Below are 15,253 nucleotides of genomic sequence, written 5' to 3'. Positions count from 1 at the left end.
AGACACTCAGGATACATTCCTCACTCTGTATTAATCCATAAACACTGAGGATACATTCCTCACTCTGTATTAATCCCCACACTGAGGATACATTCCCCACACTGTATTAATCCATAGACACTGAGGATACATTCCTCACTCTGTATTAATCCATAGACTCTAAGGATACATTGCTCACTCTGTTTTAATCCCACACTAAGGATACATTCCCCACTCTGTGTTAATCCCCACACTGAGGATACATTCCCCACTCTGTATTAATCCCCACACTGAGGATACATTCCCCACTTTGTATCAATCCCCACACTGAGGATACATTCCCCACTCTGTATTAATCCCCACATTGAGGATACATTCCCCACTCTGTATTAATCCCCACACTGAGGATACATTCCTCACTCTGTATTAATCCCCACACTGATGATACATTCCTCACTCAGTATTAATCCCCACACTGAGGATATATTCCCAACTCTGTATTAATCCATAGACACTGAGGATACATCGCCCACTCTGCATTAATCCCCACACTGAGGATACATTCCCCACTTTGTATCAATCCCCACACTGAGGATACATTCCCCACTCTGTATTAATTCCCACATTGAGGATACATTCCCCACTCTGTATTAATCCCCACACTGAGGATACATTCCCCACTCTGTATTAATCCATAGACACTGAGGATACATTCCTCACTCTGTATTAATCCTCACACTGAAGATATATTCCCCACTCTGTCTTAATCCCCACACTGAAGAAATATTCCCCACTCTTTATTAATCCCCACACTGAGGATTCATTACCCACTCTGTATTAATCCATAGACACTGAGGACACATTCCCCACTCTGTCTTAATCCTCACACTGAAGATATATTCCCCACTCTGTATTAATCCCCACACTGAGGATTCATTACCCACTCTGTATTAATCCATAGACACTGAGGATACATCGCCCACTCTGTATTAATCCCCACACTGAGGATACATCGCCCACTCTGTATTAATCCATAGACACTGAGTACACATCGCCCACTCTATTAATCCCCACACTGAGGATACATTACCCACTCTGTATTAATCCATGGACACTGAGGATACATCGCCCACTATGCATTAATCCCCACACTGAGGATACAATCCCCACTTTGTATCAATCCCCATACTGAGGATACATTCCCCACTTTGTATTAATCCCCACATTGAGGATACATTCCCCACTCTGTATTAATCCCCACACTGAGGATACATTCCTCACTCTGTATTATCCCCCACACTGAGGATACATTCCCCACTCTGTATTAATCCATAAACAATGAGGATACATTCCCCACTCTGAATTAATCCCCACACTGAGGATACATTCCCCACTCTGTATTAATCCCACACTGAGGATACATTCCCCACTCTGTATTAATCCCCACACTGAGGATACATTCCACACTCTGTATTAATCCCCACATTGAGGATACATTCCCCACTCTGTATTAATCCCCACACTGAGGATATATTCCCAACTCTGTATTAATCCACAGACACTGAGGATACATTCCTCACTCTGTATTAATCGCACACTGAGGATACATTCCCCAGTCTGTATTAATCCCCACACTGACGATACATTCCCCACTCTGTATTAATCTCCACACTGAGGATACATTCCCCACTCTGTATTAATCGGCACACTGAGGATACATTCCCCACTCTGTATTAATCCCCACACTGAGGATACATTCCCCACTCTGTATTAATCCCAACACTGAGGATACATTCCCCACTCTGTATTAATCCCCACACTGAAGATACATTCCCCACTCTGTATTAATCCCCACGTTGCGGAAACATTCCCCACTCTGTATTAATCCCCACACTGAGGATATATTCCCAATTCTGTATTAATCCATAGGCACTGAGGATACATTCCTCACTCTGTATTAATCCCCACACTGAGAATACATTCCCCACTCTGTATTAATCCCCACGTTGCGGAAACATTCCCCACTCTGTATTAATCCCCACACTGAGGATACATTACCCACTCTGTATTAATCCATAGTCACTGAGGATACATCGCCCACTATGCATTAATCCCCACACTGAGGATACATTCCCCACTTTGTATCAATCCCCAAACTGAGGATACATTCCCCACTCTGTATTAATCCCCACATTGAGGATACATTCCCCACTCTGTATTAATCCCCACACTGAGGATACATTCCCCACTCTGTCTTAATCCCCACACTGAGGATACATTCCCCACTCTGTATTAATCCCCACACTGAGGATACATTCCCCACTCTGTATTAATCCCCACACTGTGGATACATTCCCCACTCTGTATTAATCCCCACACTGAGGATACATTCCCCACTCTGTATTAATCCCCACACTGTGGATACATTCCCCACTCTGTATTAATCCCCACACTGAGGATACATTCCCCACTCTGTATTAATCCCCACACTGTGGATACATTCCCCACTCTGTATTAATCCCCACACTGAGGATACATTCCCCACTCTGTATTAATCCCCACACTGTGGATACATTCCCCACTCTGTATTAATCCCCACACTGTGGATACATTCCCCACTCTGTATTAATCCCCACACTGAGGATACTTTCCCCACTCTGTCTTAATCCCACACTGAGGATACATTCCCCACTCTGTATTAATCCCACACTGAGGATACATCGCCCACTCTGTATTAATCCCCACACTGAGGATACATTCCCCACTCTGTATTAATCCCCACACTGAGGATACATTCCCCACTCAGTATTAATCCCACACTGAGGATACATTCCCCACTCTGTATTAATCCCCACACTGAGGATACATTCCACACTCTGTATTAATCCCCACACTGAGGATACATTCCACACTCTGTATTAATCCCCACATTGAGGATACATTCCCCACTCTGTATTAATCCCCACACTGATGATATATTCCCAACTCTGTATTAATCCATAGACACAGAGGATACATTCCTCACTCTGTATTAATCCCACACTGAGGATACATTCCCCAGTCTGTATTAATCCCCACACTGACGATACATTCCCCACTCTGTATTAATCCCCACACTGAGGATACATTCCCCACTCTGTATTAATCCCCACACTGAGGATACATTCCCCACTCTGTATTAATCGGCACACTGAGGATACATTCCCCACTCTGTATTAATCCCCACACTGAGGATACATTCCCCACTCTGTATTAATCCCAAAACTGAGGATACATTCCCCACTCTGTATTAATCCCCACACTGAGGATACAATCCCCACTCTGTATTAATCCCCACATTGTGGATACATTCCCCACTCTGTATTAATCCCCACACTGAGGATACATTCCCCACTCTGTATTAATCCACACACTGAGGATACATTCCCCACTCTGTATTAATCCCAAAACTGAGGATACATTCCCCACTCTGTATTAATCCCCACACTGAGGATACATTCCCCACTCTGTATTAATCCCCACACTGAGGATACATTCCCCACTCTGTATTAATCCCCACACTGTGGATACATTCCCCACTCTGTATTAATCCCCACACTGAGGATACATTCCCCACTCTGTATTAATCCCCACACTGTGGATACATTCCCCACTCTGTATTAATCCCCACACTGAGGATACATTCCCCACTCTGTATTAATCCCCACACTGTGGATACATTCCCCACTCTGTATTAATCCCCACACTGTGGATACATTCCCCACTCTGTATTAATCCCCACACTGAGGATACTTTCCCCACTCTGTCTTAATCCCACACTGAGGATACATTCCCCACTCTGTATTAATCCCACACTGAGGATACATCGCCCACTCTGTATTAATCCCCACACTGAGGATACATTCCCCACTCTGTATTAATCCCCACACTGAGGATACATTCCCCACTCAGTATTAATCCCACACTGAGGATACATTCCCCACTCTGTATTAATCCCCACACTGAGGATACATTCCACACTCTGTATTAATCCCCACACTGAGGATACATTCCACACTCTGTATTAATCCCCACATTGAGGATACATTCCCCACTCTGTATTAATCCCCACACTGATGATATATTCCCAACTCTGTATTAATCCATAGACACAGAGGATACATTCCTCACTCTGTATTAATCCCACACTGAGGATACATTCCCCAGTCTGTATTAATCCCCACACTGACGATACATTCCCCACTCTGTATTAATCCCCACACTGAGGATACATTCCCCACTCTGTATTAATCCCCACACTGAGGATACATTCCCCACTCTGTATTAATCGGCACACTGAGGATACATTCCCCACTCTGTATTAATCCCCACACTGAGGATACATTCCCCACTCTGTATTAATCCCAAAACTGAGGATACATTCCCCACTCTGTATTAATCCCCACACTGAGGATACAATCCCCACTCTGTATTAATCCCCACATTGTGGATACATTCCCCACTCTGTATTAATCCCCACACTGAGGATACATTCCCCACTCTGTATTAATCCACACACTGAGGATACATTCCCCACTCTGTATTAATCCCAAAACTGAGGATACATTCCCCACTCTGTATTAATCCCCACACTGAGGATACAATCCCCACTCTGTATTAATCCCCACATTGAGGATACATTCCCCACTCTGTATTAATCCCCACACTGATGATATATTCCCAACTCTGTATTAATCCATAGACACAGAGGATACATTCCTCACTCTGTATTAATCCCACACTGAGGATACATTCCCCAGTCTGTATTAATCCCCACACTGACGATACATTTCCCACTCTGTATTAATCCCCACACTGACGATACATTCCCCACTCTGTATTAATCCCACACACTGAGGATACATTCCCCACTCTGTATTAATCGGCACACTGAGGATACATTCCCCACTCTGTATTAATCCCCACACTGAGGATACATTCCCCACTCTGTATTAATCCCAAAACTGAGGATACATTCCCCACTCTGTATTAATCCCCACACTGAGGATACATTCCCCACTTTGTATTCATCCCCACACTGAGGATATATTCCCAACTCTGTATTAATCCCCACACTGAGGAAACATTCCCCACTCTGTATTAACCCCACACTGAGGATACATTCCTCACTCTGTATTAATCCCCACACTGAGGAGATATTCCCAACTCTGTATTAATCCATAGACACTGAGGATACATTCCTCACTCTGTATTAATCCCCACACTGAGGAGATATTCCCAACTCTGTATTAATCCATAGGCACTGAGGATACATTCCTCACTCTGTTTTAGTCCCACACTGAGGATACATTCCGCACTCTGTATTAATCCCCACACTGAGGATACATTCCTCACTCTGTATTAATCCCCACACTGAGGATACATTCCCCACTCTGTATTAATCCCCACATTGAGGATACATTCCTCACTCTGTATTAATCCCCACACTGAGGATACATTCCCCACTCTGTATTAATCCCCACACTGAGGAAACATTCCCCACTCTGTATTAACCCCACACTGAGGATACATTCCTCACTCTGTATTAATCCCCACACTGAGGATACATTCCCAACTCTGTATTAATCCCCACACTGAGGATACATTCCCCACTCTGTATTAATCCCCACACTGAGGATACATTCCCCACTCTGTATTAATCCCCACACTGAGGATACATTCCTCACTCTGTATTAATCCCCACACTGAGGATACATTCCCCAAACTGTATTAATCCCCACACTGAGGATACATTCCCCACTCTGTATTAATCCCTACACTGAGGATTCATTACCCACTCTGTATTAATCCATAGACACTGAGGATACATCACCCACTTTTGATTAATCCCCGCACTGAGGATACATTCCCCACTCTGTATTAATCCATAGACACTGAGGATACATTCCTCATTCTGTATTAATCCATAAACACGGGGGATACATTCCTCACTCTGTATTAATCCATAGACACTGAGGATACATTACTCACTCTGTATGAATCCCCACACTGAGGATACATTCCCCACTCTGCATTAATCCCCACACTGAGGATACATTCCCCACTCAGTATTAATCCATAAACACTGAGGATACATTCCCCACTCTGTATTAATCCATAGACACTGAGGATACATTCCCCACTCTGTATTAATCCCCACACTGAGGATACATTCCCCACTCTGTATTAATCCATAAACACTGAGGATACATTCCCCACTCTGTATTAATCCATAGACACTGAGGATACATTCCCCACTCTGTATTAATCCATAGACACTGAGGATACATTCCCCACTCTGTATTAATGCACACACCCAGGATACATTCCGCACTCTGTATTAATCCATAGACATGGAGGAGACATTCCCCACTCTGTATTAATCCCCACACTGAGGATACATTCCCCACTCTGTATTCATCCCCACACTGAGGATACATTCCGCACTCTGTATTAATCCATAGACATGGAGGAGACATTCCCCACTCTGTATTAATCCCCACACTGAGGATACATTCCCCACTCTGTATTAATCCCCACACTGAGGATACATTCCTCACTCTGTATTCATCCCCACACTGAGGATACATTCCCCACTCTGTATTAATCCATAGACACTGAGGAAACATTCCTCACTCTGTATTAATCCATAAACACTGAGGATACATTCCTCACTCTGTATTCATCCCCACACTGAGGATACATTCCCCACTCTGTATTAATCCATAGACACTGTGGATACATTCCTCACTCTGTATTAATCCCCACACTGAGGATACATTCCCCACTCTGTATTAATCTCCACACTGAGGATACATTCCCCACTCTGTATTAATCCATAAACACTGAGGATACATTCCTCACTCTGTATTAATCCCCACACCGAGGAGATATTCCCAACTCTGTATTAATCCATAGACACTGAGGATACATTCCCCACTCTGTATTAATCCCACACTGAGGATACATCGCCCACTCTGTATTAATCCCCACACTGAGGATACATTCCCCACTCTGTATTAATCCACACACTGAGGATACATTCCCCACTCAGTATTAATCCCACACTGAGGATACATTCCCCACTCTGTATTAATCCCCACACTGAGGATACATTCCACACTCTGTATTAATCCCCACACTGAGGATACATTCCACACTCTGTATTAATCCCCACATTGAGGATACATTCCCCACTCTGTATTAATCCCCACACTGATGATATATTCCCAACTCTGTATTAATCCATAGACACAGAGGATACATTCCTCACTCTGTATTAATCCCACACTGAGGATACATTCCCCAGTCTGTATTAATCCCCACACTGACGATACATTCCCCACTCTGTATTAATCCCCACACTGACGATACATTCCCCACTCTGTATTAATCCCCACACTGAGGATACATTCCCCACTCTGTATTAATCCCCACACTGAGGATACATTCCCCACTCTGTATTAATCCCAAAACTGAGGATACATTCCCCACTCTGTATTAATCCCCACACTGAGGACACAATCCCCACTCTGTATTTATCCCCACACTGAGGATACATTCCTCACTCTGTATTCATCCCCACACTGAGGATACATTCCCCACTCTGTATTAATCCATAGACACTGAGGAAACATTCCTCACTCTGTATTAATCCATAAACACTGAGGATACATTCCTCACTCTGTATTCATCCCCACACTGAGGATACATTCCCCACTCTGTATTAATCCATAGACACTGAGGATACATTCCTCACTCTGTATTAATTCCCACACTGAGGATACATTCCCCACTCTGTATTAATCTCCACACTGAGGATACATTCCCCACTCTGTATTAATCCATAAACACTGAGGATACATTCCTCACTCTGTATTAATCCCCACACTGAGGAGATATTCCCAACTCTGTATTAATCCATAGACACTGAGGATACATTCCCCACTCTGTATTAATCCCACACTGAGGATACATCGCCCACTCTGTATTAATCCCCACACTGAGGATACATTCCCCACTCTGTATTAATCCCCACACTGAGGATACATTCCCCACTCAGTATTAATCCCACACTGAGGATACATTCCCCACTCTGTATTAATCCCCACACTGAGGATACATTCCACACTCTGTATTAATCCCCACACTGAGGATACATTCCACACTCTGTATTAATCCCCACATTGAGGATACATTCCCCACTCTGTATTAATCCCCACACTGATGATATATTCCCAACTCTGTATTAATCCATAGACACAGAGGATACATTCCTCACTCTGCATTAATCCCACACTGAGGATACATTCCCCAGTCTGCATTAATCCCCACACTGACGATACATTCCCCACTCTGTATTAATCCCCACACTGACGATACATTCCCCACTCTGTATTAATCCCCACACTGAGGATACATTCCCCACTCTGTATTAATCGGCACACTGAGGATACATTCCCCACTCTGTATTAATCCCCACACTGAGGATACATTCCCCACTCTGTATTAATTCCAAAACTGAGGATACATTCCCCACTCTGTATTAATCCCCACACTGAGGATACAATCCCCACTCTGTATTAATCCCCACATTGTGGATACATTCCCCACTCTGTATTAATCCCCACACTGAGGATACATTCCCCACTCTGTATTAATCCACACACTGAGGATACATTCCCCACTCTGTATTAATCCCAAAACTGAGGATACATTCCCCACTCTGTATTAATCCCCACACTGAGGATACAATCCCCACTCTGTATTAATCCTCACATTGAGGATACATTCCCCACTCTGTATTAATCCCCACACTGATGATATATTCCCAACTCTGTATTAATCCATAGACACAGAGGATACATTCCTCACTCAGTATTAATCCCACACTGAGGATACATTCCCCAGTCTGTATTAATCCCCACACTGACGATACATTCCCCACTCTGTATTAATCCCCACACTGACGATACATTCCCCACTCTGTATTAATCCCCACACTGAGGATACATTCCCCACTCTGTATTAATCGGCACACTGAGGATACATTCCCCACTCTGTATTAATCCCCACACTGAGGATATATTCCCCACTCTGTATTAATCCCAAAACTGAGGATACATTCCCCACTCTGTATTAATCCCCACACTGAGGATACAATCCCCACTCTGTATTAATCCCCACATTGCGGATACATTCCCCACTCTGTATTAATCCCCACACTGAGGGTACATTCCCCACTCTGTACTAATCCCCACACTGAGAATACATTCCCCACTCTGTATTAATCCCCACACTGAGGGTACATTCCCCACTCTGTATTAATCCCCACACTGAGGATACATTCCCCACTCTGTACTAATCCCCACACTGAGAATACATTCCCCACTCTGTATTAATCCCCACACTGAGGGTACATTCCCCACTCTGTATTAATCCCCACACTGAGGATACATTCCCCACTCTGTATTAATCCATAGACACTGAGGATACATTCCTCACTCTGTATTAATCCCCACACTGAGGAGATATTCCCAACTCTGTATTAATCCATAGACACTGAGGATACATTCCTCACTCTGTATTAATCCCCACACTGAGGAGATATTCCCAACTCTGTATTAATCCATAGGCACTGAGGATACATTCCTCACTCTGTTTTAGTCCCACACTGAGGATACATTCCGCACTCTGTATTAATCCCCACACTGAGGATACATTCCTCACTCTGTATTAATCCCCACACTGAGGATACATTCCCCACTCTGTATTAATCCCCACACTGAGGAAACATTCCCCACTCTGTATTAACCCCACACTGAGGATACATTCCTCACTCTGTATTAATCCCCACACTGAGGATACATTCCCCACTCTGTATTAATCCCCACACTGAGGAAACATTCCCCACCCTGTATTAACCCCACACTGAGGATACATTCCTCACTCTGTATTAATCCCCACACTGAGGATACATTCCCCACTCTGTATTAATCCCCACACTGAGGATACATTCCTCACTCTGTATTAATCCACACACTGAGGATACATTCCCCACTCTGTATTAATCCCCACACTGAGGATACATTCCCCACTCTGTATTAATCCCCACACTGAGGATACATTCCTCACTCTGTATTAATCCCCACACTGAGGATACATTCCCCAAACTGTATTAATCCCCACACTGAGGATACATTCCCCACTCTGTATTAATCCCTACACTGAGGATTCATTACCCACTCTGTATTAATCCATAGACACTGAGGATACATCACCCACTTTTGATTAATCCCCACACTGAGGATACATTCCCCACTCTGTATTAATCCATAGACACTGAGGATACATTCCTCACTCTGTATTAATCCATAAACACTGGGGATACATTCCTCACACTGTATTCATCCCCACACTGAGGATACATTCCACACTCTGTATTAATCCATAGACACTGAGGATACATTACTCACTCTGTATGAATCCCCACACTGAGGATACATTCCCCACTCTGCATTAATCCCCACACTGAGGATACATTCCCCACTCTGTATTAATCCATAAACACTGAGGATACATTCCCCACTCTGTATTAATCCATAGACACTGAGGATACATTCCCCACTCTGTATTAATCCCCACACTGAGGATACATTCCCCACTCTGTATTAATCCATAAACACTGAGGATACATTCCCCACTCTGTATTAATGCATAGACACTGAGGATACATTCCCCACTCTGTATTAATCCATAGACACTGAGGATACATTCCCCACTCTGTATTAATGCACACACACAGGATACATTCCGCACTCTGTATTAATCCATAGACATGGAGGAGACATTCCCCACTCTGTATTAATCCCCACACTGAGGATACATTCCCCACTATGTATTAATCCCCACACTGAGGATACATTCCTCACTCTGTATTCATCCACACACTGAGGATACATTCCCCACTCTGTATTAATCCATAGACACTGAGGAAACATTTCTCACTCTGTATTAATCCATAAACACTGAGGATACATTCCTCACTCTGTATTCATCCCCACACTGAGGATACATTCCCCACTCTGTATTAATCCATAGACACTGAGGATACATTCCTCACTCTGTATTAATCCCCACACTGAGGATAAATTCCCCACTCTGTATTAATCTCCACACTGAGGATACATTCCCCACTCTGTATTAATCCATAAACACTGAGGATACATTCCCCACTCTGTATTAATCCATAGACACTGAGGATACATTCCCCACTCTGTATTAATCTCCACACTTAGGATACATTCCTCACTCTGTATTGATCCAGAAACACTGAGGATACATTCCTCACTCTGTATTCATCCCCACACTGAGGATACATTCCCCACTCTGTATTAATCCATAGACACTGAGGATACATTCCTCACTCTGTATTAATCCCCACATGGAGGATATATTCCCAACTCTGTATTAATCCATAGACACTGAGGATACAATTCGACTCTGTATTAATCCCCACATTGCGGATACATTCCCCACTCTGTATTAATCCCCACACTGAGGATACATTCCCCACTCTGTATTAATCCACACACCCAGGATACATTCCGCACTATGTCTTAATCCCCACACTGAGGATACATTCCCCACTATGTATTAATCGACACACTGAGGATATATTCCCAACTCTGTATTAATCCATAGACACTGAGGATACATTCCTCACTCTGTTTTAATCCGACACTGAGGATACATTCCCCAAGCGTATTAATCCCCGCACTGAGGATACATTCCCCAGTCTGTATTAATCCCCACACTGACGATACATTCCCCACTCTGTATTAATCCCCACACTGAGGATAGATTCCCCACTCTGTATTAATCCCAAAACTGAGGATACATTCCCCACTCTGTATTAATCCCCACACTGAGGATACAATCCCCACTCTGTATTAATCCCCACATTGCGGATACATTCCCCACTCTGTATTAATCCCCACACTGAGGATACATTCCCCACACTGTATTAATCCACACACCGAGGATACATTCCGCAATATGTATTAATCCCCACACGAAGGATATATTCCCCACTATGTATTCATCTACACACTGAGGATATATTCCCAACTCTGTATTAATCCATAGACACTGAGGATACATTCCTCACTCTGTTTTAATCCGACACTGAGGATACATTCCCGAAGCTGTATTAATCCCCGGACTGAGGATACATTCCCCACTCTGTATTAATCCCCACACTGAGGATACATTCCCCACTCTGTATTAATCCCCACACTGAGGATACATTCCCCACCCTGTATTAATCCATAAACACTGAGGATACATTCCCCACTCTGTATTAATCCATAGACACTGAGGATACATTCCCCACTCTGTATTAATCCCCACACTGAGGATACATTCCCCACTCTGTATTAATCCATAAACACTGAGGATACATTCCCCACTCTGTATTAATGCATAGACACTGAGGATACATTCCCCACTCTGTATTAATCCATAGACACTGAGGATACATTCCCCACTCTGTATTAATGCACACACCCAGGATACATTCCGCACTCTGTATTAATCCATAGACATGGAGGAGACATTCCCCACTCTGTATTAATCCCCACACTGAGGATACATTCCCCACTATGTATTAATCCCCACACTGAGGATACATTCCTCACTCTGTATTCATCCCCACACTGAGGATACATTCCCCACTCTGTATTAATACATAGACACTGAGGAAACATTTCTCACTCTGTATTAATCCATAAACACTGAGGATACATTCCTCACTCTGTATTCATCCCCACACTGAGGATACATTCCCCACTCTGTATTAATCCATAGACACTGAGGATACATTCCTCACTCTGTATGAATCCCCACACTGAGGATACATTCCCCACTCTGTATTAATCTCCACACTGAGGATACATTCCCCACTCTGTATTAATCCATAAACACTGAGGATACATTCCCCACTCTGTATTAATCCATAGACACTGAGGTTACATTCCCCACTCTGTATTAATCTCCACACTGAGGATACATTCCTCACTCTGTATTGATCCAGAAACACTGAGGATACATTCCTCACTCTGTATTCATCCCCACACTGAGGATACATTCCCCACTCTGTATTAATCCATAGACACTGAGGATACATTCCTCACTCTGTATTAATCCCCACATGGAGGATATATTCCCAACTCTGTATTAATCCATAGACACTGAGGATACAATTCCCACTCTGTATTAATCCCCACATTGCGGATACATTCCCCACTCTGTATTAATCCCCACACTGAGGATACATTCCCCACACTGTATTAATCCACACACCCAGGATACATTCCGCACTATGTATTAATACCCACACTGAGGATACATTCCCCACTATGTATTAATCGACACACTGAGGATATATTCCCAACTCTGTATTAATCCATAGACACTGAGGATACATTCCTCACTCTGTTTTAATCCGACACTGAGGATACATTCCCCAAGCTGTATTAATCCCCGCACTGAGGATACATTCCCCACTCTGTATTAATCCCCACACTGAGGATACAATCCCCACTCTGTATTCATGCCCACACTGAGGATATATTCCCAACTCTGTATTAATCCATAGACACTGAGGATACATTCCTCACTCTGTATTAATCCCACACTGAGGATACATTCCCCACTCTGTATTAATCCCCACACAGAGGATACATTCCCCACTCTGTACTAATCCCCACACTGAGGATACATTCCCCACTCTGTATTAATCCCCACACTGAGGGTACATTCCCCACTCTGTATTAATCCCCACACTGAGGATACATTCCCCACTCTGTATTAATCCCCATACTGAGGATACATTCCCCACTCTGTATTAATCCCCACATTGAGGATACATTCCCCACTCTGTATTAATCCCCACACTGAGGATACATTCCCCACTCTGTATTAATCCCCACACTGAGAATACATCCCCACTCTGTATTAATCCCCACACTGAGGATACATTCCTCACTCTGTATTAATCCCCACACTGAGGATACATTCCCCACTCTGTATTAATCCCCACACTGAGGATACATTCCTCACTCTGTATTAATCCATAGACACTGAGGATACATTCCTCACTCTGTATTAATCCCAACACTGAGGAGATATTCCAAACTCTGTATTAATCCATCGACACTGAGGATACATTCCTCACTCTGTTTTAATCCCACACTGAGGATACATTCCCCACTCTGTATTAATCCCCACACTGAGGAAACATTCCCCACTCTGTATTAATCCCCACACTGAGGATACATTCCTCACTCTGTATTAATCCCCACACTAAGAATACATTCCCCACTCTGTATTAATCCCACACTGAGGATACATTCCCTACTTTGTATTAAAACCCACACTGAGGGTACATTCCTCACTCTGTATTCATCCCCACACTGAGGATACATTCCCAATGCAGCATTAATCCATAGACACTGAGGATACATCGCCCACTCTGTATTAATCCCACACGGAGGATACATTCCCCACTCTGTATTAATCCCCACATTGAGGATACATTCCCCTCTCTGTATTAATCCCCACACTGAGGATATATTCCCAACTCTGTATTAATCCACAGACACTGAGGATAAATTCCTCACTCTGTATTAATCCCACACTGAGGATACATTTGCCAGTCTGTATTAATCCCCACACTGACGATACATTCCCCACTCTGTATTAATCCCCACACTGAGGATACATTACCCACTCTGTATTAATCCCCACACTGAGGATACATTCCCCACTCTGTATTAATCCCAAAACTGAGGATACATTCCCCAGTCTGTATTAATCCCCACACTGAGGATACAATCCCCACCCTGTATTAATCCCCACATTGCGGATACATTCCCCACTCTGTATTCATCTCCACACTGAGGATACATTCCACACTCTGTATTAATCCACACACCCAGGATACATTCCGCACTATGTATTAATCCCCACACTGAGGATACATTCCCCACTCTGTATTAATCCATAGACACTGAGGATACATTCCTCACTCTGTATTAATCCATAGACACTGAGGATACATTCCTCACTCTGTATTAATCCACACACTGAGGATACATTCCCCACTCTGTATTAATCCATAGACACTGAGGATACATTCCTCACTCTGTATTAATCCCCACACTGAGGAGATATT

The 15,253-nt window shown here is 43.4% G+C and overlaps 1 protein-coding gene across 4 annotated transcripts in view; it reads right to left on the bottom strand.

Annotated features, from left to right (window-relative positions):
* abcc10 (ATP-binding cassette, sub-family C (CFTR/MRP), member 10) overlaps positions 1-15,253 on the bottom strand; it is a 712,922-nt gene that overhangs the window by 345,948 nt on the left and 351,721 nt on the right. The window lies entirely within an intron of this gene.

Source organism: Scyliorhinus torazame, chromosome 4 (genome assembly GCF_047496885.1).
Source record: "Scyliorhinus torazame isolate Kashiwa2021f chromosome 4, sScyTor2.1, whole genome shotgun sequence".
Lineage (NCBI taxonomy): Eukaryota > Metazoa > Chordata > Chondrichthyes > Carcharhiniformes > Scyliorhinidae > Scyliorhinus > Scyliorhinus torazame.
This window is presented reverse-complemented; position numbering and strand designations above follow the sequence as displayed.